Below are 25,239 nucleotides of genomic sequence, written 5' to 3' on the forward strand. Positions count from 1 at the left end.
TCAGTGAGCTGATCAGAGATAGAATACTCCGGTTTCCATTAGGTGTGCGGAGCTACCCAAATGCTATGTCTCCGATCGGGGTAGGACTAATGTTACCTATGTACTGATGGGAATGTTAATGCATGTGGAAAAATGTAATGTACTCTTTTTGCGGTCCACGTGCAGAGTGAGGCACTTCATAATGATGCCCACGTGCTGAGGTACAGTCCCCCGTGTGCTGGAACCGGTACCATTCTGCCATGATGCGTCGGTGAGTGTCATGTTACGTTCTCATTGAGAAGTCATAGTGCTGTCCATTTCTTGGGTGGGAACAGTGTTGCTGCAACTGGTCCCATGCCCCGCTGTTTTGCAGAAGGTAGTTAGTGTCAGAAGCCCTGCAGTTAAGCTAAGCTTGAATACTTACCATAAAACCTAATTCACTTGCTTGGTGTGCTTGTTAACTTCTGGGGGCGTTACTACAGTTAAGGGTGCAATACCCATGCGGGTGCCAGTCACTCCCCTAAATGAACTCCCAACACTGTCCTTTCTTCCACTTAATTAAGAGACGCTCACCACCTCTGGGTCCCATTCCCTCTATGGATCCTCTTCTTCCTCTGTCCTTTCCCCAAACCCCACTGCCAGTCACCGTGGTTTCTTACCTACAGTCCCAGCAGCAAAGTCCCTCAAATCCGAAGCTCTTTCCACCGTACCCACAAAACAAGATGGCAGCTGTGGAGCCACGCACGCTCACGTGACCCGCAGACGCAGGGAACGCCGTCTGACGCATGCACGGGAGAGAGAACCAGTAAAGAGTGATAGTAGCAGACTAGCGTCATGGAAAGAAGAGAGCGAATTGAAAGAGGTAGCGTCATCATTCACGAGCTCCATAGACACAGAAGACATACACGGTCATAATGTAGCGTGGACGCTGTTTACTATTCTGAAGTTACTCCCATAATTAAAACAAAGGGAAACAGCGCTAATATTTTGTATGAAAGATCACTTAGATGAAGGAAAGAGGCCGTAGCACAGGTCCAGGAATTTAGAAATGACTCCTGTAACCAAATTTTCAAAGCTTTAAATGTCAGGACAACCTGCAGGCACGGAAAGACTTACAAGTTAGCTCACAAGCTGACGATGGCGAGCACTGATAACGCTTACATGGCTTACAGTTGCAATAAAAGACCAGCAATAGTACAAAAACAAAACAAAAACGATTGCTTTCTGTACAGAGGGCCTCTAGGAAATGAAGACTGTAATGTGTAGTTGAAAATCGTATTTTATATAGCGCTTACCAGACCAGGCGCTGGAGATGTTAATGATAGATTAGTAATAATAACTTTTCTTTTTCCATTTTTGTGCGTTAGTTGTGCTAGGTTTGTGTTTTAGATTTCTTGTGACGTTAGTTGAGTTTGGAGTAGGATTCAAATGAAGGACATTGATTAGAATGGGGAATATAAGTTGTTTTTGTAATTAATAGTTCTAATGTCTTCTCTGATTTTATTGTTAGTCTAATGGTTTTAGTTCATTATACACTTTACAAATAAAACTTAAGAATAGTGGTTGTGTGCCTGTTAGTTGGGTGACATGGCTAAACAAGCATTTGCAATGCTTGCGTTTGCTTGAGTTACAGCTATTAGAGTTGTAAATTCCTAACTGAACTTTTCTTGCCACATAAATTGAAAATATAAAGTAAAATAGTTGACATAAGAAAGTCAATTCGAAGGGCCACGGTCAAGTGAATGCGAAGGAGAGGCACAAAAAGAAAAAGAAGTTCACTTGCAGTCAAACGTATCGGCAAACGTGCTATTATCCATGTAACAGGGTTGGTTCCCAAGGCGGTAATAAAGATGCCCCAAGGCGGGATATATGTAAAGCATTTACCAATGTCATTAAAGAATTTTTGAAAGGCAAGCCCACGAATGAGTGATGGGGGTGAGGGATGGTTAAAAGCCTGCATAGATACCAACACGTCGGAAAAGCATTTTCAATGCAATGGGTCTGACGTTTGCTCGAGTTAGAGCTATTAGTGTTGTAAATTCCTAACTGGACTTTTCTTGCCACATAAATTGAAAATGAAAAGTAAAACAGTTGACATAAGCGAGCCGATTCAAAGTGCCACAGCTGCCATGAGCGTGAGGGAGAGGGAGAGATACGAAAGGAAAAATAAGTTCGCTCGCAGTCAAACATATCGGCAAAAGTGCAATTATCCATGTCACAGGGTCGGTCCCCACGTCCGTAACAAATCCGCCCCAGAGGGACAAACATAAATCATTTATCAATGTCATCAAAGGATTTTTGTAAGGCAAGCCCACGAACGAGTGAAAGTGATGGGCGTGAGGTGGGCATGGTTAAAATCCCAAATATATACCAACACGTCAGAAAAGCAGCACGTGTGCTGCTATGCTCAACTTAAAAAACTGTGACGCTGCCATTGACCATGTCATAGCGATTTATTATTTTTACTTTCAACCATGTTGCACAGCAGCCATTGAAAGTACTGAAAATAAAAGCACTATGGCGCAGCCAGTGCTGGCTGTGACATTGCATTTTTTTCTTTACCTTCAACCATGTCGCCCAGTGGTTGCATTGCTGTGCGACATGACTAAAAACAAAAGCCAATATATCTTGTGTAGGCGATAACTACTGACTTTTCCAATTTTTGCTCTGCAATCTCCTGTGACGGAATAGTGAAGGTTGCCACAGTAAAAGTTTGCATACTTAACACTCCAGATATCACAGGTGATGCATTATCTGGAGAACTGTGGCTAGTTTACAACGTCACACCCCTAGAAGAAAGAAGGACGTTGGGAGGCAGTCCAGAGACAAGTGATCAGAAGGATGCAATGCTTAATCCACATGTAGGTGATGCCTTTGAAAGTAAATAAACTTTTTGAGTACTGGGGTAGTCAGGAATATCATAGAGACAATTAAATGCCAAAAGAAAATTAAGAGAACCCAAAATAAGGGTGCAAAGAAATAGCATCACGCAAGCAAAGTTTTGCATAAATCCTGATTATGGACCTGCCCATTGTTCTCGAGTTCCCACTTTAATGCCCTGGCATCGTTTTTTAACAATCTGCCAATACTTCATAGATGTGCTCATTGCCTCAGAATCTCAATTTGTCATTTTGTTGAAAGCCAACTTTCTCCCAGCTTTCAAATGGGATAGATGATGGCAAACTCATTGTATTCAGTGAGTAAATTAAAACGCGAGTAAAAAGCTAAATTTTCACATGAAAACACACATGTGGAGAACATTGTGGCTTGCATGTAGCAATCCAACTTGTTCCATGAATTACAGAAATTTTGCAAGGGAAAAAAATCTTAACTGCACGCATCCTTAGTCCAAAAGTTAATATTTTACAGCAGAAGAATACACCACAATTATTGGTATTAGAACTGAGTGGGCAGGTTCGGGAATAGCACTTTAAACTATATAATCAAATTTAGGGTAGGCGGTGTATTGTACTATAATATATTAGGGTTAGTCATGGCCTTGCAAGGCCTAAAGCGCTTTGTGAGTGGTTCGTGCATGAAACAGGTTACCACCAGAATGATGGAGACAATATCAATAATTATATTCAAGAGAAACAAGGTGGTATAAAAACAACAGGGTGCAGTAGGAAAAGTACAAATAGAGAAGGTGTGCAGCTTTTTTCAACAGTACGTAGTAAAATGTGAAGTCTGGTTGAGGTTGAGGGTGTGAACTGCAGTCTGCTATCAAATTCTCACCTCAAAGTCCTAACTTCTAGCTGTACATAGTCTTTTAGCAACCAAAATAGAGCTGAAGGGGAAAAAGCCTTAAAATAACTAAATAATATCAATGTGTGCGCTAACAACAAAAGAGGGAATGATTTAAAAATGCAGTCAACATTCTCAACGCTGCATTTCGCTTAGAGATCTGCTAATTGCTTGTTGGAGGGTTTTTTGTAAAATCATTTCAACTGGCATGAAATGTGCACCCTCACCTGAAGTATGCGCAAGGAAACATGTGTTTTGGCATGAAATCTTAATCAAAAACCAATACAGCTGTCGAGAGGACGTAAAGGTTGACTTATCTCTGATGATAAAACAAGACAAGCCGACATTCTTTGAACCAGTGATCGACAAGCCTGGTCAACATACAAATGCTCATTGTGCAGTTAAAATAGAACCAGCCGACGGCCGCCATCAGCGCAAAGCAGACACACAAAGGGAAATAAAAGTTCATTCTGAGTGAAACCTATTGGCAAAAGTGCAATTATCCAAGAAACAGGAAAAAGTGCAATTATCTACGTAACCTGCAAAAGTGCAATTACCTAAGTAACATGATTGATGTCATGCAAAGCGCAAGACTACTACCCAGCAAGATCACACTGTGAAAAAAGAGAAAAAGTAGTTCAGAAACCGTACAGAAAACATGAAGCCACTTAATTTGAGGTGGCTCCATGTCATCCATTGATCAACAGCCCATAGGCAACTGAAGATTTGTGATGTTCCAATGTTTTGGGGGATTTTCAATTCCCAAGTATCTCCATGTCATTTGCATAGTCATAGCAGATGAAGTCAAAGCCATTGAGCAGATCTGGCAATGAATAAGATGTTTGACCTTGAGTGACTCCTGTTATAATGGTGTATGGTTTAGAAGAGGATGGAGGAGTATGTATAATATTAGTTCTATTGTGTAGGTATGATGTGATCCAAATAAAGACTGTGTCCTCTATTTCAGCTTCCTCAAAAGGTTGGATTACTGTGTCATGATCCACTGTGTCAAAGGCTGCAGAAATGTCCAAGGGGAGAAGGGCAGCAACCCCATTCTGGTCTACTCTGTTTTTAAGATCATCCTGAATTGCACTTAGGGCTGATTCAGGGCCTCTTCCTGGACAGAATCTACCTTGGAAGTCGGAAAGTATGGAATAGTCTTCAGTGAACTGTGAAATCTGGGCAAAAGATGCTCTTTCTATACGTTTTCCCAGGAATGGTCAATTTGCTATTTGTCTGTAGTTGTTGAGATTTTTGTTGTCCAAGATAGGTTTTGTAATAAACAGCATATGTATGACGTTTTAAGTTTTCTGAGGAAACTCCTGTCATCATTTAGTTGTTAATGAATGTTCTGGCTGAGATGGCCGCTGAAGTTGATAGTATAATGTTTTTGAGGATTTGGGGTGGACAAGGGTCAGAGGGGTAGCTGGCTGGCTTGCTTACTTTAATAAGACTCAGATATTCAGTCGATGATAGTTCTTTGAAGGAGCGTTGAGGCTGCGCTTGCCTTTCCTGTTGGGTTTGTAAGAAATGGGTTGGGCCTATTGTTTTTTTGTATGTTGCTTAAATATGAATCCCATTTGTTTGCTTTAGTGTTGAAATGATGTGCCAGATTATTACAATAGTCTTGAGAAATAGGATAGGTGGCTTCTGTGATTTTTGGCGTATGGAATTCTGTGAGTATTTTATCAAATTCCTTATTAGCACTTTTGGCATTGTCGATTCGGCTGCAATAGTAAATGTTTTTTTTAGGTTTGACCTGCAATCATGCTTGCATGCTGCTTGCGAAATCTATTAAAAAAAAAAAAAAAACTTAAAGGGCTTAGAACCAGCCCTTTACTTACCTGAACTTACCATCGACTTAGTCCAACATTGCTCTGACTTACGTGCTTCTGATTGGCCAGCACGTTGTCTGCATGTCATCCTGCTTTACTTCCTCTTGTCTTCTTTGTCTTCTTTGCAGTTCTTACCATCGGGTTGTCTCTGGACCAAGTACTCCTTCCGGTCACTTCCCATTGGACACTGGCAAGTGTCCTTCCTCTGGCCACGATGCTGAAGGTACTTCTTTTTTCTTTCTGCATGTTGTCTTCTTTCTTCGCTGACGTCTTCTTTCTCCGCTGCCATATTCTTTGTCTCCTTTCTTTGCTGCCGTCTTCTTTCTTTATTATCGCATGTTGTCTTCTCTGTCTTCTTTCTTCGCTGCCCTATTTCTTTCTTTGCTGGCATTTTCTCTGTCTTCTTTCTACGCTGCCGTCTTTTTTCTTCTTTGCTGCATGCTGTCTTTTGTCTTCACTACCATCTTCTTTCTTCGATGCTGTCTTCTTTCTTCTTCACCACATGCCGTCTTCATTCTTCACTGCTGTCTTCTTTCTTCTTTACCTCATGCCGTATTCTGTTTTCACTGCTGCCTTCTTTCTTCTTTACTGCATGCTGTCCTCTGTCTTATTTCTTCAATGCTTTCTTCTTTCTTCCTTTCATCTTTCTTCACTACCGCCTTCTTTCTTCTTTGCCGCATGCCGTCATGCAAATAGGTTTCACCTTTGTGTCTTCTTTCTATCTAACTGGATTACAAATATAAAAACAAATGTATAATAATGTTTGCTTTAAATTTGATAAACCATTAACAGTTTATAAAATTTAAAACAAACATTATTGTAACATTTTTATAATATTTTAGAATCAAGTTTGATAGAAATCAAAAACAAAGGAAAACAAATTGGCTTTGCCAATGCCTGTTGCCTTTTTGATTGTTGACTTGTATATTCAGTTTTTTTTAACACATACTTTATTGCATTTCGTTAACATATGACTCTCAATACATCTAAAATTTCGTAAGGGTGACATTCTACGTTGGTTTAATGATTTATATGCATGTAGTCATATTTCAGTCATTATAGTTTTCACGTAGTTATGCTTATTATAAACCATAAACTTGACCCAACTCCCCCAACCCTCTGGCATCACCACCCATCACTTTTGACTCGTACTTGTTGTGGTATTGAAAGGGATAAAGCTAATGCATTTTACTGCGAGGAGAGGTGTGATGCATACTATGCTTTGTCACATTGTGGGAGGGGGACAGATTAACCAACCCTGCTACCTCCCATTTCATTTTAAACATTCACTATTGTAAAGGCAGGTGTTCTCTGAGTGGTGGGGACTGCCAATTATACTGCACCCTCCTTGAGGGGAGTGCATATTAAGTACTGCAGATGGTTAATCTGGTGCCATATCTCAGGACTTAAATCCCTCCAATAAAGCATCCCATTCTAAGTAGATGGGTTTCCTGCGGAAGCCTCAGTACTCCTCTCGATGAAGACCCTCTCTCTCAGTAAGCCCCCAGTGGTCACCTCACTACACCATGCCTCCAGACTCAGGGCTATCTGCGCTTTCCGATGCCATGGAACAAGCTGTTATGCCAATAATAGAGACAGGTTTGCAAAGAGCTGTACCACCTTAGAGCCCTGCGGTCGGGAATGGAGCCCTAGTGTACACTGTACTGGTTTGTTCCACTGATCTAGCCTCGTAACATCTGTCAACGCTATTACTACTCCTGCCCAATACCGGGTTAGTTGAGGACAGGTCCATAACATATGTAACAAATTGGCCTCTGGAGCCTTACGTCGAGGGCAATTTGAGGATGCAGTGGGGATTATTTTTGCACTCTTGAGTGGTGTTAGATGTTCCCTGTTTAGGACTGAGAATTGAATAAATTTAAATCTAGAATTGTGTGAGATTTGTTGTGGATATTCAAGTATGCGTTCCCAATCTTTTTCAGTTATTTCACAAATTAGGTCAGTCTCCCATATCTGTTTTAGAAAAGTCAAGTGTGCCCCCCAAGAAGTGCTTGAATTTCTCGGTAGATCCAATGAATAAGATGTCTCCCATCCTTTATGAGATAGAGCAGACTTCTCCAACATGTACCTTGTGAGCTATTGGTAGCTCTCTAGCTACCCACAAGTAGCTCCCCTATGTACATCCCAGCCTAACAAGGTAGAAGCTTTTGTTTGATTGAAAAAATACACGTACTGTAGAAAAGTACCATCTTGCCTGGCATGTTACCCCCATTTTTCACTGTATATATGTTGTTTTAGTTGTATGTGTCACTGGGACCCTGCCAGCCAGGGCCCCAGTGCTCATAAGTGTGCCTGAATGTGTTACCTGTGTTATGACTAACTGTCTCACTGAGGCTCTGCTAATCAGAACCTCAGTGGTTATGCTCTCTCATTTCTTTCAAATTGTCACTAACAGGCTGGTGACCAATTTTACCAATTTACATTGGCTTACTGGAACACCCTTATAATTCCCTAGTATATGGTACTGAGGTACCCAGGGTATTGGGGTTCCAGGAGATCCCTATGGGCTGCAGCATTTCTTTTGCCACCCATAGGGAGCTCTGACAATTCTTACACAGGCCTGCCACTGCAGCCTGAGTGAAATAACGTCCACGTTATTTCACAGCCATTTTACACTGCACTTAAGTAACTTATAAGTCACCTATATGTCTAACCTTTACCTGGTAAAGGTTGGGTGCTAAGTTACTTAGTGTGTGGGCACCCTGGCACTAGCCAAGGTGCCCCCACATTGTTCAGGGCCAATTCCCCGGACTTTGTGAGTGCGGGGACACCATTACACGCGTGCACTACATATAGGTCACTACCTATATGTAGCTTCACAATGGTAACTCCGAATATGGCCATGTAACATGTCTATGATCATGGAATTGCCCCCTCTATGCCATCCTGGCATTGTTGGTGCAATCCCATGATCCCACAGCTCTCTAGCACAGACCCTGGCACTGCCAAACTGCCTTTCCCGGGGTTTCACTGCAGCTGCTGCTGCTGCCAACCCCTCAGACAGGTTTCTGCCCTCCTGGGATCCAGTCAGGCTTGACCCAGGATGGCAGAACAAAGGACTTCCCCTGAGAGAGGGTGTTACACCCTCTCCCTTTGGAAAATGGTGTGAAGGCAGGGGAGGAGTAGCCTCCCCCAGCCTCTGGAAATGCTTTCAAGGGCACACATGGTGCCCATTTCTGCATAAGCCAGTCTACACCGGTTCAGGGACCCCTCAGCCCTGCTCTGGCGCGAAACTGGACAAAGGAAAGGGGAGTGACCACTCCCCTGACCTGCACCTCCCCTGGGAGGTGCCCAGAGCTCCTCCAGTGTGCTCTAGACCTCTGCCATCTTGGAAACAGAGGTGCTGCTGGCACACTGGACTGCTCTGAGTGGCCAGTGCCAGCAGGTGACGTCAGAGACTCCTTCTGATAGGCTCCTTCAGGTGTTGCTAGCCTATCCTCTCTCCTAAGTAGCCAAACCCTCTTTTCTGGCTATTTAGGGTCTCTGTCTTTGGGGATTCCTTAGATAACGAATGCAAGAGCTCATCCGAGTTCCTCTGCATCTCTCTCTTCACCTTCTGCCAAGGAATCGACTGCTGACCGCGCTGGAAGCCTGCAAAACTGCAACAAAGTAGCAAAGACGACTACTGCAACTCTGTAACGCTGATCCTGCCGCCTTCTCGACTGATTTCCTGGTGGTGCATGCTGTGGGGGTAGTCTGCCTCCTCTCTGCACTAGAAGGTCCGAAGAAATCTCCTGTGGGTCGACGGAATCGTCCCCCTGCAACCGCAGGCACCAAAGAACTGCATCACCGGTACCCTGGGTCTCCTCTCAGCACGACGAGCGAGGTCCCTTGAATCCAGCAACTCTGTCCAAGTGACTCCCACAGTCCAGTGACTCTTCAGTCCAAGTTTGGTGGAGGTAAGTCCTTGCCTCCCCACGCCAGACTGCATTGCTGGGAACCGCGACTTTTGCAGCTACTCCGGCCTCCGTGCACTTCCGGCGGAAATCCTTTGTGCACAGTCCAGCTTGGGTCCATGGCACTCTAACCTGCATTGCACGACCTCCTAAGTTGTCCTCCGGCGACGTGGGACTCCTTTGTGCGACTTCGGGTGAGCACCGTTTCACTCCACTTCGTAGTGCCTGTTCCGGCACTTCTGCGGGTGCTGCCTGCTTCTGAGAGGGCTCCTTGTCTTGCTCGACGCCCCCTCTGTCCCCAGATGCAATTGGCGACATCCTGGTCCCTCCTGGGCCACAGCAGCATCCAAAAACCCTAACCGCACGATTTGCAGCTAGCAAGGCTTGTTGGCTGTCTTTCTTCAGGAAAACACTTCTGCACAACTCTCCACGGCGTGAGGGATCCGTCCTCCAAAGGGGAAGTCCCTAGCCCTTGTCGTTCCTGCAGAATCTTCAGCTTCTACTGTCCAGTAGCAGCTTCTTTGCACCCACAGCTGGCATTTCCTGGGCATCTGCCCATCTCCGACTTGCTTGTGACTTTTGGACTTGGTCCCCTTGTTCCACAGGTACCCTCGTTTGGAAATCCATCGTTGTTGCATTGCTGATTTGTGTCTTTCCTGCAGGATTCCCCTATCACGAATTCTAAGTCCTTTGAGGAACTTTAGTGCACTTTTCACTCACTTTTCAGGGTCTTGGGGTGGGCTATTTTTCTAACCCTAACTGTTGTCTTACAGTCCCAGCGACCCTCTACAAGGTCACATAGGTTTGGGGTCCATTCGTGGTTCGCATTCCACTTTTGGAGTATATGGTTTGTGTTGCCCCTATCCCTATGTGTCCCCATTGCATCCTATTGTAACTATACATTGTTTGCACTGTTTTCTAATACTATTACTGCATATTTTGGTATTGTGTACATATATCTTGTGTATATTTGCTATCCTCATACTGAGGGTACTCACTGAGATACTTTTGGCATATTGTCATAAAAATAAAGTACCTTTATTTTTAGTATATCTGTGTATTGTGTTTTCTTATGATATTGTGCATATGACACTAGTGGTACTGTAGGAGCTTCACTCGTCTCCTAGTTCAGCCTAAGCTGCTCTGCTAAGCTACCATTATCTATCAGCCTAAGCTGCTAGACGCCCTATACACTAATATGGGATAACTGGGCCTGGTGCAAGGTGTAAGTACCCCTTGGTACTCACTACAAGCCAGTCCAGCCTCCTACACGTACCATGTGTGTATTCGAGACATAATTGTGTGTATTTTCAGAATTTAAGAGATGTTGTTTGGGGAGACTTATTACTGATGTAAACTTGGTGCCAGGGGCATTGCAACTTGGATGGTTATGTATTACCCATGTAGAAGCATTCCTCTTTGACAAAGCATTTTTTTACATTAATACTAGGAACCATGTCTGATGCACTAAGGTGATCACTGATGGCAGTCCCTCATATGGTAGGTACTAATGTAATCTTTCCTGATTCTGTTAGTATTAAAACTCTAGTAGCTCAGGATGATTTTCATGGGACACAGGTAGCTCCTACTACAGAAATGGTTGGGGATCTCTAAGATAGAGTTACTTATTTATGAGTGTCGGGTTCCCTCCATTCTGGGACCATGTATTGCTGCGTATACCGAAGTACAATGCCATGCATCAGAAACAGTGTTTGAGGGAGCCCCTGCAAGTGCACACATTTGCCATGTGATAGCACGGTGTGATCTACTTGTATATTCCGTTGTGTCTGTGTAGGCATATCTTGACTTGAGGGTTGTTGATTTTGAGCCAGATGCATTGAAGCTTAGCTGTTTGTTATTTCATCTTTTTTAATTCTGCTTTCATCCAAGGTGTGTGTTTTCATTTGTTCTGTATATGTTTTCAGATGAATCATGAAATCAGAAGCTTTCTGGCGCTATCAATAGAGTGTTTGTACACAACTGATTGTGACTAGATGTGTCTTGATTTAAGCAGACTTCTTGTTCCTTGTTCCTCCAAATTCAGTTTTTCCAAGGTCGATATATAGTTAAGAGCAAGATAATTTTAGTTGGGGCGAGGTCTGGTGTATAGTGTTGGAGGGCAACGAGGTAGTGGTCTGACCATGTAACTGGAGTAATTCTCTGAAACATGCGTAGGCCTGGGTTGGGAAAGATGTTATCTAATGTGTGCCCAGCAATTTAGCATTGGTAATAAGCTTTTGTAAGTTCTATGTGCCTCGGCCAAAGAGGGTGGTTCTGGGGTGAGACATATTAGGTTTGTCAAACCATATATTGTGGTTAGTAAGGATGGATAGGTTTGGGTCTACTGTAAAAAGGTTAGAGAGTGTATCTTGAAATATGTCTGGAAATGTTGCATTGCTAGGTGGTGGTCTGTAGAGAAGGAAAAAGTAACATGAAAAGATTGGAATATGGGGTGCTTTTGACAAAGAGGGCTTAACAACCTTGTAAAGGAACAAGATGAGATTTGTTGTTCCTTTAATCCAAGTAATTTTGGAATATGGTTGCCACTTTTCCCTGAGAAAAATACCCACTATCTGTTCATGTTTTAATATTTTACAAAGGCCTAGACATGATTCTTGAATGGAACTTTATATAAAATTATCTATGTTAATTTTTAGCTAAGTCTTTTTGTCTTTGTATACTTTATCGGTCAGGGCTCATTAAGGTAGCTGTAGAACACATTTAAAATTATTTCTTCTTACATTTACTCTTTAAAGTATATGTTGGTACTTGGAAGAAATACTGGCTTGAAATGATTTTCCTAATTTATTTTACCAGCATGGATATTAAAATAACAGTCAACGGTATAAAACCAGCCGGGTGGCAATCCAAGATGTAAAATATTCACTGATGCAACTACAGTGTAAGCACTCTGAAGAAGGTGGAATGATACATAAAACATACAATAGCATTAGGTGAGAGAACTACTCTGGGTGAAGCAAAAGACAATTTTAGGTTAGAGCTACCAATTTCAAAATAAATTTTACCCCTTTGGGGAGGGGGACTCTGAAGGGGGCGCAGAGCCATACAGAGAAGTGCCACAACAGGCACTACTGTACCTTCCCTCCAACCATTTCTCCCCTGCCTCAAAATAAACAAAAGTTTGCTGAGGCTGCCAGCAATGTTCTTGGGGGATTCCACATTCCTTAAAGGGCACCGGCTGCCCAGAGCCTTCAAAGACGAGCTGAAAACCTACTGCTTGCAGTGCTTTCCGCTACGTTTTACTTGCCACCATGAGATATCGACCCTCACCAGGTGACTTTGTGAAGAGAGTTGATATTGTATAACACAGTGGCACAGTGTGAGTTAGCAGGTTTGTTATGTGTAGGTCAAGAATTTTTAATAGGATGGTCAGCTGTCCACATTTTCCAGGCCTTTTGCTGCCTGCATAGAGACACTGCAGAATGGCCATCGCCCTGCATTTTGGTTCCCAAGCACCTTTAACAGTCTCGAAAGGCTTTTTAGATGCAAATCCAGCCACCTGCAAAGAAACAGCTGTGAATGTGAGAAAGAAAGCCATACGGGGGACATGCCCTGGGAGTATGCCCCTGGTGTTTATTTTGTTCATTGAGTCTTTTTCAAAAGTGCTGCCATATTGTCACTTCAGTGGCACATGACCAGTAAGAACTGACCATTATCGAATAGTTTGTTTACGTAGTCGACCCAAGACTACAGCACACTGCTGTTTGCTGCAAAGGCGTTGCATTTACCACCATATTGCATTTTGCTGAATATAGCATGATACTGGACAATTCTCCACTTACAGATGTAATATCCAGCACTTTAAATGTCCTGATACTCAACTGTACTGAGTACTAGCACTTCCTATTTTTTTATCTTCACTTCTCTCTGGCCAGGGAGAGTACCGGTAATCACTGACCTTTAGCAAGAGCAGCTGAAAACACAGGTTTCACTGCGAAATAACCAGCCATGTCTCTGAGGTCTGAGCACCAATGCAGCTCTGTGCTGAGTTTGCGTCAGAGCCTTTCTAGTTGGAGTCCCAGCATCACACTGTGATTGACAGTTCAGGACCAGTCATATTGGTAGGACAAAGTGTCTACCTTGCCTTGTCGTTCACATGCTGAAAATACTGGCTGAGGTGAGAGAGGCAGAAATTGAGGCAGTATGACAAGTATTATATAAAACATGTCTGGAATGCTGTATGCATGGCTCTCTTAGTAGTCCTCTGTCAGTGTGTTTGTGTAAATGTGAATGTATCAGTAAATTTAATGTTTCTACCATTTCCCAACCTTCGTAAAATTTGAATAATTGTTGACGAGATGAAAAGATAGGGAAGGGAAAGCCAGAGCTTCAAATATCACTCATCTCATTTCAACTTCATTTTTCTTATAAGATTTAACACTTTTACAATGGGTCATTGTTTAAATAGTTCTTGCGAGGATAAAGACCAAGTCCCCTCAAATTATGCAGCAGAAGAGGAGCAGACTATGTGGTCTGTTTGGCTTGATTGTGTAGCAAGAAGAGGCAAATTATGTGGCATAATGTATCACATGTTGTGACAACACTATTTAATTATTTTGACAATTTTCTACCCATGTGAACACTGCCTGAACAAAGGTTTCAACGCATTAGTGTCAGTTAATACATCAATAAAGCACTCTGCAAATTAAAGGTGACCAGTTAACTTTTGCAGTGGCTGTTCCACTGCATGGCAATACATGAGGCAGTGTTTCTAAATATTTTGATCTGTTTGAGTTCGAAACTGTTTTTTAAATAAAAATATGTAGCAGATAAAGGATTATGTGCAAGTGCGACAAATCCATAATTATACAGAAAATGCTGCAGCCGCAGAATCATATAAGTCTAGTATCCCTGGTTCTCATGAAGCATTTAATTTTTATGTTTTAGCTGGGCATCGATTCATTATATCAAGTGTTGTTTTTAAAAAAAAACATTTTTTTATTATTTTATTGAAATTAAAGCAAGTCACTATGGGCCAGATGTATGAAAAGTTTTTGCACTCGCAAACGGTACGAATCGCAAAAATCGGCCTTTTGCGAGTGCAAAAATGTGGTCTGCGATGCACGAAAGGCATTCGCAGACCAAAAATAAGAAATCGCTAAAATTGCGATTTCTTGCGTTGCGACCTGGTTGCACGAGTCGCAATTTGCGATTCGCAAAATCCACATCGCAAGGCGATGCTGCAAAAAATCACAAATTGCGTTTTTTTGCAGAATGGCATTTTGCACATGCAAAATACCATGAAATGAGACCAGGTGGTAACCTGGTGCAAAATTTAAAAATGCATTTAAAATGCATTTTAAATTGAACATGTAATGCACACATGCCCTTTTGGCATGTGTGCACCTTACATGTCCACCAAAACATTTTTGGGGTGCAGCAGAGGGGGCCTTAGGCCCCTAGCACCCTGAACTTTTGCATTTCCAAAATTGCGATTTCTGGTTCAGAAGTCACAATTTTGGAAATGCAAAAAATTCACAGATATGGGCCAACAGGCCCATAGCTGCGGATGGGGCCGGTATCGCAATTTGCGATTCGGTAATAGCATTTGCCGAATCGCAAATGTGATACATGGCACTTTGCGAGTCGGAAATAGCGATTTCTTAAAAATCGCTATTTCCGACTCGCAAAGGGCCGTGATGATACATCTGGCCCATTGAGATCTATCAAAGAGCCATGGTCCACAGTCGGGACCCACACAAGTACAGCCAGTACAATCTGTAACAATCTACGCAGTGGAGACAGTAACATCCCCATATCAACAAATTTACAACATATCAATGCCTATGATCCGACTCCACTTGCCCCGTATTTTACCATGTTTGGATGGACATCCCCAAGCCTTGTACACTGGCTTTTCCTGGGCGGCACAACAGTCTACTTCGGGTCTTCACTGTGGCATCGTGGGGTGTTTCGAGACATTCCAGTGAGCTACAATATCACTCTTAGAAACCAGCATGGCTGACCCCAAGAAAGCTCAGTATGCCCTGGTACCCCGACTCCCACAAGCACACCCAGCAGGATTAGTAGTGGGGACATTTCTATTTTGATACTTAAGACGTTGGAGGCTTCCACTAATACTGCCTCCCAATATTGTGCTATGATAGGACAAGACCATGTCATGTGGAAGAAATCAGCCTGGACCTGTGAGCAGTGAGAACATGCGGGGTCAGCCCAGAGTCCTGCTTCAAACAATCTATCAGGGGTAAGGTATGCACAATGTAAGTAATAGGTATGTACAAGTCTGAGCCATGATTATATATTCAAAAGCCAGTCATCATCGTCCAGTGGCCCCAGCCAGCCCTCCCAGCAAGTTCTAAGGGTCGTCAGCATGACTGGAGCATTGATGCTCAGGGTACAGTAGATTTGGCACATGGCACCTTTGCCCAGGGTGCCCATCGTGATCTTGGTTTCTACCGGGCTGAATTCTGGAATCGATGTATCTGGTGGAATGTGCACTCGTAATGCATGTTGCAATTGCAGGGTTTTATGGAACTGAGTACTGGGTAGGGAATATATCTGTTGGAGCTCCTGAAAAGAAGACATATATGCACCACTCCAGACATCCCCCAGGATTGTGATGCCGATGGCATCCCATCCACCTAAGCCATCTAGTGCAGTCACTTTGCCCAACCAGGTGCTGTGCCAAAGGGGGTTCTGTTGAGTGAGTTTAAACCACCACCCAGTGTGTCGAAGTGCTTCCCTCCACCCAGTAAACACTATCTGGGTCACTTCAATAAGTGTGTTGGGGACGAGGTCACCATAAAGCATCGCCATAATGTGGGAGAACCCTAAAGTTAGGAGCGCCAGCTTGTAGCCCTGGGCAGCCCACCCACCACTGAGCCAATCATTGACTGCCAGAAGTTGTGAGGCCAAATAGTATAAGTATAGGTTAGACATACCATGACCACCTTCATAAGGGGCTCGTTGGCAGGTTGTGAATGCTAAGCGTGGGCTTGAGTTATGCCATAAAAAAAATATTGCCACAGAGTCCATTTCTCTAAACCAGCGGCAAGAAATCATTTGTGGGAAATTTTGGAGAAGGTAAAGGAATCGGGGCAGTATCATATTTTATATGGTGTTATCCTCCCCATGACATTTAAGGGAAGCGTCTGCCATTTCCTAAGGTCTGCTTTAACCTTACAGGTGAAGGTTGTAACATTGAGGGACCACATCAGCACAGGGTTTAGGGCTACTTGGATGCCAAGATGGTGAAAACTGAGGCAGCGAATCGGAATATTTGTCTGCCAGTCTATGCATTCCCGCGAGAGAGTTGGACTAATACCGATTTGGCAGGATTAATGGTCAGGTCAGTGGCCTCTGCAAAGAGTCTCAAGAGCTGTAGGCATCAGAGACCACTGCTGGCTGGATTTGCCAGATATGAGAGGACATCGTCCGCATATAGTGCAATACGATCTTCGTGCCCGCCGGGCCACTCCCATCCTTGTATTTGTGCTTCACATCTCAGGAGCCTTGCCGGGGGTTCAATGACTAGTGCAAAAAGGACTAGGGACAGGGGGCAACCCAGTCGGGTCCCGTGCCTCATAGGGAAAGCAGTGGAGAACACTCCATAATATAGAACCCGGACAAGGCCACAGAATATGGGACCAAACCCCACTCTCTTCAGGACGTGGGCCACGTAACCCCAGTCGACTGTGTTGAATGCGTTTTCGAAGTCTATTAGGAGTTTCTAGCTGGGGTGACAGGAGATGACGATGTGCTAGCGCCACATGGAGTTGTCTTAAACAGTGTCTTGTGCTCTTGGCAGGCATAAACCCACATTGGTCTGGATGGATTAAAAACCATAGTATGCTTTGCAGGCCCTTAGCAAGGATGATGGAGAAAAATCTTTATTTCTGCATTGATATGGGATGGTAGGCAGGGCAGGAGACCGGTGGAGGAAGTGTCTTTGTTATGACTACAATCGTGGCCTGATCGAGATCCAGAGGGAAGGAACCAATTTGGTGCTGCTTCTTTGTATAGGTTCAATAAGTGGGGAATGAAAGTGTTCCTGAATTTACTATATAACTCTGTGGCATAACCATCAGGGCCAGGAGTTTTCCCGGAGGCCATCGCAGAGATGGCCTCACTTTTCTCCTCCACCTGATAGATTCCTCCAGCTCCCGTCGCTCAGTGATGGAGAGCTGGAGGAGTGGCACCTTGTTTAAAAGGGGGGGCTGCCAATTACGCTGGAGAGTGTGGTAGGTCTGCATAGTGTAGTAGGTAACAAAGGCTTGAGTGATTGCGGGGGAGGCACAGTGGGAGTGTCTAGCATTGTCAGCTTATCTCAGGTATGACTCTACTGGTCAGGGGCTTAGATGCTACCCAGTACAGTAGTTTCCCATATATGTCACCCCATCCATAAACCCGCGCTGTAGATGCGTGCCAGTTCTGTTTTGCTGCTTCGAGGGAGAGGAGTTGGATCTCTTCCCGGAGCAATGTTATTTGTCTAGTGATGACTCTATAAGTGGTTGGGGAAAGCTCTGTTTCCAGGCAAAGGGCCTGGGATCCGAGTTGTGTGATGCGTTGGTGTCTCACTCTTTGTCTTTCTAAGGAGATTTCTGGTATGTCCCCGAATAGTAGCTTTAAATTCCACCCAGAGACTGCCGGCCTCTTGCAATGACCTGGTGTTAGTCTGGAAATATTACATGAACTCCTGTCCTTACTTCGCAGGTGTATGATTCGTCCTGGAGATGCCAGACATTAAGGGCCTCATTATGACCCTGGCGGGCGGCGGAGGCCGCCCGCCAGGATCCCGCCCTCCAAATTACCGCGCCGCGGTCAAAAGACCGCGGCGGGTATTACGAGTTTTCCCCTGGGCTGGCGGGCGGTTCCAGTTAAACCGCCCGCCAGCCCAGGGGAAAACGACCTTCCCACGAGGATGCCGGCTCGTAATCGAGCCGGCGGAGTGGGAAGGTGCGACGGGTGCTACTGCACCCGTCGCGTATTTCACTGTCTGCAAGGCAGACAGTGAAATACATTTTGGGGCCCTCTTACGGGGGCCCCTGCCGTGCCCATGCCATTGGCATGGGCACGGCAGGGGCCCCCAGGGGCCCCGCGACCCCCCCTACCGCCATCCTGTTCATGGCGGCTTTCCCGCCATGAACTGGATGGCGGTAGGGGGGGTCAGAATCCTCATGGCTGCGGAGCGCGCTCCGCAGCCATGGAGGATTCCAATGAGCAGCGGAAAGTCAGCGGGAGACCGCTGACTTTCCGCTTCTGACCGCGGCTGAACCGCCGCGGTCAGAATGCTCATTGGAGCACCGCCAGCCTGTTGGCGGTGCTCCCGTGGTCGGTGGCCCTGGCGGCCACCGGCCGCCAGGGTCAGAATGACCCTCTAAGTCTCCACATGGGGCGCCTGGTAGTACAAGGATCGCCTATGCATAGGAGAAGCAGGACATGATCTGATATCCCACAGGTAGGATCTGTACATGGGACATAAAAAGAATGTCTGGAGCTGGCATAAGGTGCATATCTTTACAGGCATATGTATGGTGGGCGGCAAATGTGTGTGTGTATTCCATACATCGTTGAGGCCCACAGTGGTGACCCACTTATGGAGCAGTCTGGCTAGACTATGACAAATGTCAGAGGGGGAACTTGTGGAGTCTACGGAAGGATCAAGGACTGCATCAAAGCCACCCCCTATGAATGTAAGGCCTGGGGGAAGTTGCATTATGTTACGCCAAGGAGATTATCTAGAAAATACTCTACTATGACAAGGGGGGCATAAAGGCACAGGAGATTTATTGGATGGCGTTCATTCGTACCTGCTAGGGCAATATAGTGACTCTGAGGATCTTACCAAGTCTGAGCAACAGTCATGGGGAAGCTGCGATGAGGCAGAATCGCCACTCCCCGGGAACATCTGGCAACTCCTGCGTGATAGACTCTGTCAGAGCCCTGAAGGGTGAACGTGGGACACTTTGAGCCCATCAAGTGGGTCTCTTGAAGTAACAAAATGGAGGATGAGGAATGCAGGAAATAACAGAGCACAGCGGATTGTTTAACCTGGTCAAGAAGTCCGTTGATGTTCCAGGACATAATGCTGTAGGAAATCTTGACTGGGCATGAAACATCAGTAGATGCGTGCATCTAAAGTCAGAAGGCTACATATGTATGGTTCAATGTACACACTCATAAAGAATGTTTGATTGCATGGGGCTCATCCCTGATGTGGCAATAACAGACCAATGTGACCACCTGTTAAAGAAAAGGGAAAAATGGAGGATGAGGAATGCAGGAAATAACTGAGCACAGCGGAATGTTTAACCTGGTCAAGAAGTCCGTTGATGTTCCAGGACATAATGCTGTAGGAAATCTTGGCTGGGCATGAAACATCAGTAGATGTGTGCATCTAAAGTCAGAAGGCTACATATGTATGGTTCAATGTACACACTCATAAAGAATGTTTGATTGCATGGGGCTCATCCCTGATGTGGCAATAACAGACCAATGTGACCACCTGTTAAAGAAAAGGGAAAACATGAGGAACAAACAACAAGATTAACTCTCAAACTTATCCCGTCCAATAAACCCAATTTTCCCAAATCCCTCCACCCCATACTTCCACCAAAGAAGCATCTGTTGCCGCATAACATAAAGTCCAATTCAAAATCAACATTTTTTAGATGGGTGTGGACTGGGGATCCCTCCATATAAAAGGATCATGGCAGTGCAGTTCCTGCGGCAGTATGTATGATCAGTAGATGTCTTATTCTGACAGTGTTGGGGTGGTGTTTTGCCAGGAATACAATATTTGCAGCTCGTGGTAAAATTAGATAGGAGAGGGGGTCTGACTCAGCTGCTCCTCAGTGTGAGTTGATAAATGTAAGTCTCCTTCAACAAACAAGGATGGGTCTGGCCTCTGGGGTGGTGAAGGCATCAGTGAACCAGGGCTCAGGGAAGGTGATATAGTGCACATTTTTCTTCGGCAAGGCTGAGAGCGGGTGCGGCCCCTTTTTCAGCATCTGTCCACTGAGCAGCCCTGTGCAGGCAACTGCCAGGTGTTGGGGAGGAGGGTTAAGGTGGGCGGTGGAGCTGCTTCTCCTTGGTGAGCTATTGCCAGCCAGCAATGGAGTATCAAAATGAAGGATTTACCGTCATGAATAACTTGGAGACATGCTGGAAAAAGGAGCATATAGGTCAATTTGAGGGCACAGAGTTTCTGTTTGACAGATTTGTAAGAAAGGTGTTTGGTCTGGACCTCCTATATGTAGTCTGGGAAGATAGGTATTCTAGAGTTCTGATAGTAGGCATCTGGAAGTGCTTGGGCTTCTCTCAGGATGCAGTCTCTGTCTGTGAAGTTGAGGAATCTTGCTATCATAGGTCACCGTTGTGCACCCCAGGGTGGTTTCGGAGTTAAAGCCCTGTGCGCCCTTTCATCCGCGAATCACAGGGACATTTTGTCAGCAGGCATCCACGTTTTAAGCCATTGCTTCAGGAACTCAGTGGGTTGTGAGCATTCCACATCTTCTGGGAAACCCACAAAGTGAAAGTTGTTGCGCCTGGATCGATTTTCAGCGTCTTCAGCGAAATGGTGAAGTTCATTCACGTGGGCCAAAAGGCAGGCTGCCTTAGTTTTGAGGTCAGTGACCTCATCTTCAACCAAGGAGATACAGTCTTCCACCTCTGTAATGCGGCCTGAGGCATTTTGCAGATCTTGGCGGAGAAGTGCTATATCTTCGTGCACCTCCCTAATCTTCAGCTCAACCACGGTCTGTGAGGTGTGTTTTGTTTGAAGGATCTTTTCCAGGCTGCCATCAGCTGTTGCTCCCTTGTCGGAAGGTTCGCCCCTGGAGGATCCAAAAGGAGTAGTGAACAAATCAATGTGAGGTTGGAGGGGGTGATGGCTTGCCCGCTTTGTCTTTCCTTATGGTCATAAGATAACGTGATCTCCAGCTGTGAGGATCTGGCCCTCTTGAAGCAGTCCACAGCATCATGAGCAGCCAGGTGTGGAGCTGGAAGTTATTCCCTGGTATATTATTGAATAAGTGAGGAGAGAACCAAGGACAGGAGAAGAGAGACAAGCAAGTAGGAGCCACAGGTGGGTACTGATTCAGTCAAATCATCTGAAGTGGAGTGGGGGAAAAGAAGTCCAGTCAGTGGGGCCTCACCTCACCAAGGTCTGCAGTCTTGTGTAACTCAGTGCCTTCCAGGTCCTTGAATTGTCATCCCCATGTTCTAAATCAGACATCAGGATGTGCCGGCAGGTGCGGGTGAGAGGTGGCATGCGACTGGTGTGCTATGTGTGCAGGAGAGGCTTCACCCTGAATTACTAATCACCACTTGATAGGTGGCGTCTTGTACATTAGTGAGAGGGGGAATGAGGCCCCAACAGGTCCACAAAAGTTGGGTTGACTGACTGGCAGTAGCACTTAAGCGTGAGAAGTGGTAGCAAGTAGGGGAATGTTACAGCACCTGGGGAACTCAGACCACAGGGGGTGCAGTGGTGTGAAGCTCCAGGTTTCGTGGGCTGTGTTAGTAACTGCCCCACTGGCAGTGTTGCCGGGATGGATTGTAGGTCTGAGGGTCCACCAGGGCGCACATCGGCACCACAGTGCTCATTAGGGGCCGAGTCAGAGAGGTTGCAAGTGTCTATGTGAGGGCTGCATCCCTGGATCTGCCGATCTGTCTCAATGCCGCTGGTTTGGGCAGTATTTCTGCGCTCATCAGTGGCCGGGTCGGTGATGCTGCAGGTATCTGTGGTGCCTGCTTTGAACGGGTTGCCGGCTGCAGCAAGGGCGGAACATGAAAGGCATAAATCCACTCCATCTGACAGAAAGCTGCTCGGCGTTTCAGTTGCTACGGGTCTGCAGATTCCTGCTGTCTGCCTTTCTCACCTTCCGGGTCACACGCCGTTTGTGGCCTCTTTGGCGTCTTGATTCATTGGGTTGTTTTTAATCCATCCTGATTTTCCAGTAAGCCCCTCCTGCTAATCTCCTGATTTTGAACCTGTGTACAAACATAAAGGACAAGCAAAGCAATTTAAAGCATGGCACTCAGCATATTCAAAAATGGCGTTAAAGCCCATTGTGCTGCTAACAAGAGTTATATATGTGCATATACTTAGCTAAGTGTTTTTTTTTTTCTTGGGATTGTTTATGACCGTTATACCTGTTTCTCACCACTCGACCTATATTACCTGCAAAGACAACGAGGAACTTTGTACAAACATTTGAATGTTCCTTTTCAGCCGTGATATGAATGATGAGATTTTTCAGATAATGTATTCCTTCACCTATCTGAAATCGGCTTTATGTTTTCTTGGGGCATTTTTGAGCTAAACTCATGTCAGAGATATTCCTGTGAATGTTTAACAGGATATGTTTAGCATTTAGTTTGAAACTACTCAGTAGTAGTATTAGGTCCGTTATAGGACATATTCTAGAAATCCTTTTGAGTTTCCGTTTTATAAAGACATAAGTATGTTTAGTTCCTTCAGAGTATATATTGAACATATGGATTGTCCTTTGTTAACCTATTTTTGATGTATTTTACAGATCCTGCATATCTACTACTTAAAAATCACATATCAATTAAGAGGAAGGGGGGATTTACCCAGGTATTCTAATCATAAGTTATAACATATTTCAGCATACATTGTACCTCATTATGACATGGGCAGATTCTAAATTTCTCTCTAATTTTCTTACTCAGGAAGCCATACAGAGACTGATTGGGTAACATCTATCTACCAGCACAGACTTTGGGGGAACCGTGTGTCTCTCTCTTCCATCCCCTCTTCCCTCACTTACCTTGAATTGGCTTGTCATAGTTGGGCTGGCTAGGTTAGGAGGGAAGTTGGGAATACACTCAGTGAACGTCCTATCACTCCGGCAGAAACAACAAGTTGAGGTCTGACAGTAACTGGGTGGGGGCTGCATTTCCAGAACTATCGGTCATTCGCCAGATGGCCGTGCAGAGTGGTTTAAGGTCATCGTGTGGGAAGGGAGCAAGAGTCCTTTGTGAGATTTATTAGGCCTCCCTCCGTGTCACCCTACTACCAGGGAAGCGGGACTTCCAGGGAGCCACAGGCGATGGTGGCGGATGATAGAGGGGTCCGAAGCACTCTCAGTGTTCGAATGCCATCCTGTTGCCCCCAAGCCATGCCCCCATGTCATGTTTTAGTATGTTCAGCAAACTGCTGTAAGACTCCTACAATTTGTTATGTTCATTTGGCAGAGTGACTTGGTTTAAACTTTGTACAAAGCTTCACTAAGATAAGACAAAGTGACATAATACAAACTCATTGACTAGTCATCCTTTTTCACCTACCAGCTGTAGTCTAGAGGGTCATTACAATCACTTACAAAGTCAATGAATCTGTCGTTCTAATTATGAAAAGCTTTTGCATGATATGAAACTCCGTGTCCTTATAATGAAAGTATATGTTTAGTGCTAACTTTTGATGCCCATAGAATGCTCTGGGAGAGGAAAGGTACGAAAATAGCCACTATAACAACTCTCTTATTAGGGGTTCACCCTAAAAGAATACACTTAAATTGTGCGAATATTCAGATTGTCAGTTCTCAGCTTTGATATAACTGATAAGACTAGTAAATAATGTTAAGAGCACTTATCTCAGTGTACTTTGCTGGCTCTCTCCAGGCAGAACTATTACACAGCTGTAGCCACAATTCCACTGTGCTGCTGTAATATTGTACACTGCGAAGGGGCAACATCATAATGAGCAGGTCCAGTATCATTCTTTATTAGAAGGGCACTAGCCTCGCCCCCAGCCACACTCCATCCCTTACCCCGCACTCAATTTGTTGAGTAACTGCACTTCTTCTTTTCTATTTAAAGCACTGATTATATCCTTTCCACTTTGTCACCACATGCCTAAGAGCAGCTCTACATTGATTCTTTTTTTAAAATGGCCCTCTCGATAGAGTCACCCCAACCTTTATGCCTTCCTCCTCCTACTTTTTTGCTAGAGTTTTGCTTTGTTGGCCTTAGGTCTCTGTGCACTCTACTATTGCTAACCAGTGCTAAAGTACTTGTTCTTTCTCCCTAAATCATGGTTTAATTGGCTTATATTCAATTCACATATTTAATTTACTTGTACGTCCCTTGCGGAGTGGTATACCATATATCTAGGGCCTTTAAATTAAATGCTACCAATGACATGTCCCAGGCCTGCCATTGGATCCTGAATGCAGTGTCACACTACCATGTTGTCTTGGCATTTAAATCCCATTGTCAAGTCTTAACCCCCTTTTATTAGATATGTCACCCCTAAGTAGCCCTAGGTAGCCCATAGGGCAGAATGCTGTGTAATTAAAAGGTTGGGCATGTACTTTTAAGTTTTATATGTCCTGGTAGTGAAAAACTCTCAAATTCGTTTTCCTTGTGAGTGCGGGACACCATTACACGTGTGTACTACATATAGGTCAATACCTATATGAAGCTTCACAATGGTAACTCCGAATATGGCCATGTAAGGTGTCTATGATCATGGAATTGTCCACCCACTTCAAATCTGGTATTGGGGAGCCAATTCCATGCATCCTGGGGGCTCTACCATGGACCCCCAGTACTCCCAAACCAGCTCTCTGAGGCTTGCAATGCAGCTACAGCAGCTGCCAGCTCACAGACAGTCCCAGGAAGGCAGAGCAAAGCATTTCCTTTGGGAGCAGGGTGTTACACCCTCTCCCTTTGGAAATAGGTGTTACAGGCTAGGGAAGGGCAGCCTCCCCCAGTCTCTGGAAATGCTTTGAAGGGCACAGATGGTGCTCTCT

General features: G+C 44.8%; 1 protein-coding gene and 1 long non-coding RNA gene across 4 annotated transcripts in view; one reads left to right on the forward strand and one right to left on the reverse strand.

The window, feature by feature from the left end:
• Positions 1-755, reverse strand: part of GIGYF2 (GRB10 interacting GYF protein 2) — a 1,376,329-nt gene extending 1,375,574 nt beyond the window's left edge. For all 3 annotated transcript variants that reach the window (XM_069213782.1, XM_069213784.1, XM_069213783.1), the window contains exon 1: positions 639-755. The gene's annotated coding sequence lies outside the window, so the exon portion shown is untranslated. The remainder of the gene's footprint in view (positions 1-638) is intronic.
• A 4,976-nt stretch (positions 756-5,731) lies between these two features.
• On the forward strand, positions 5,732-23,061 carry LOC138266626 (uncharacterized). Its single transcript, XR_011199581.1, has 3 exons — positions 5,732-5,781; positions 10,926-10,975; positions 22,999-23,061. It is a non-coding gene; the product is annotated as an uncharacterized lncRNA (long non-coding RNA).
• Positions 23,062-25,239: the final 2,178 nt, after the last annotated feature.

The sequence above is a fragment of the Pleurodeles waltl genome, chromosome 11 (assembly GCF_031143425.1).
Source record: "Pleurodeles waltl isolate 20211129_DDA chromosome 11, aPleWal1.hap1.20221129, whole genome shotgun sequence".
Lineage (NCBI taxonomy): Eukaryota > Metazoa > Chordata > Amphibia > Caudata > Salamandridae > Pleurodeles > Pleurodeles waltl.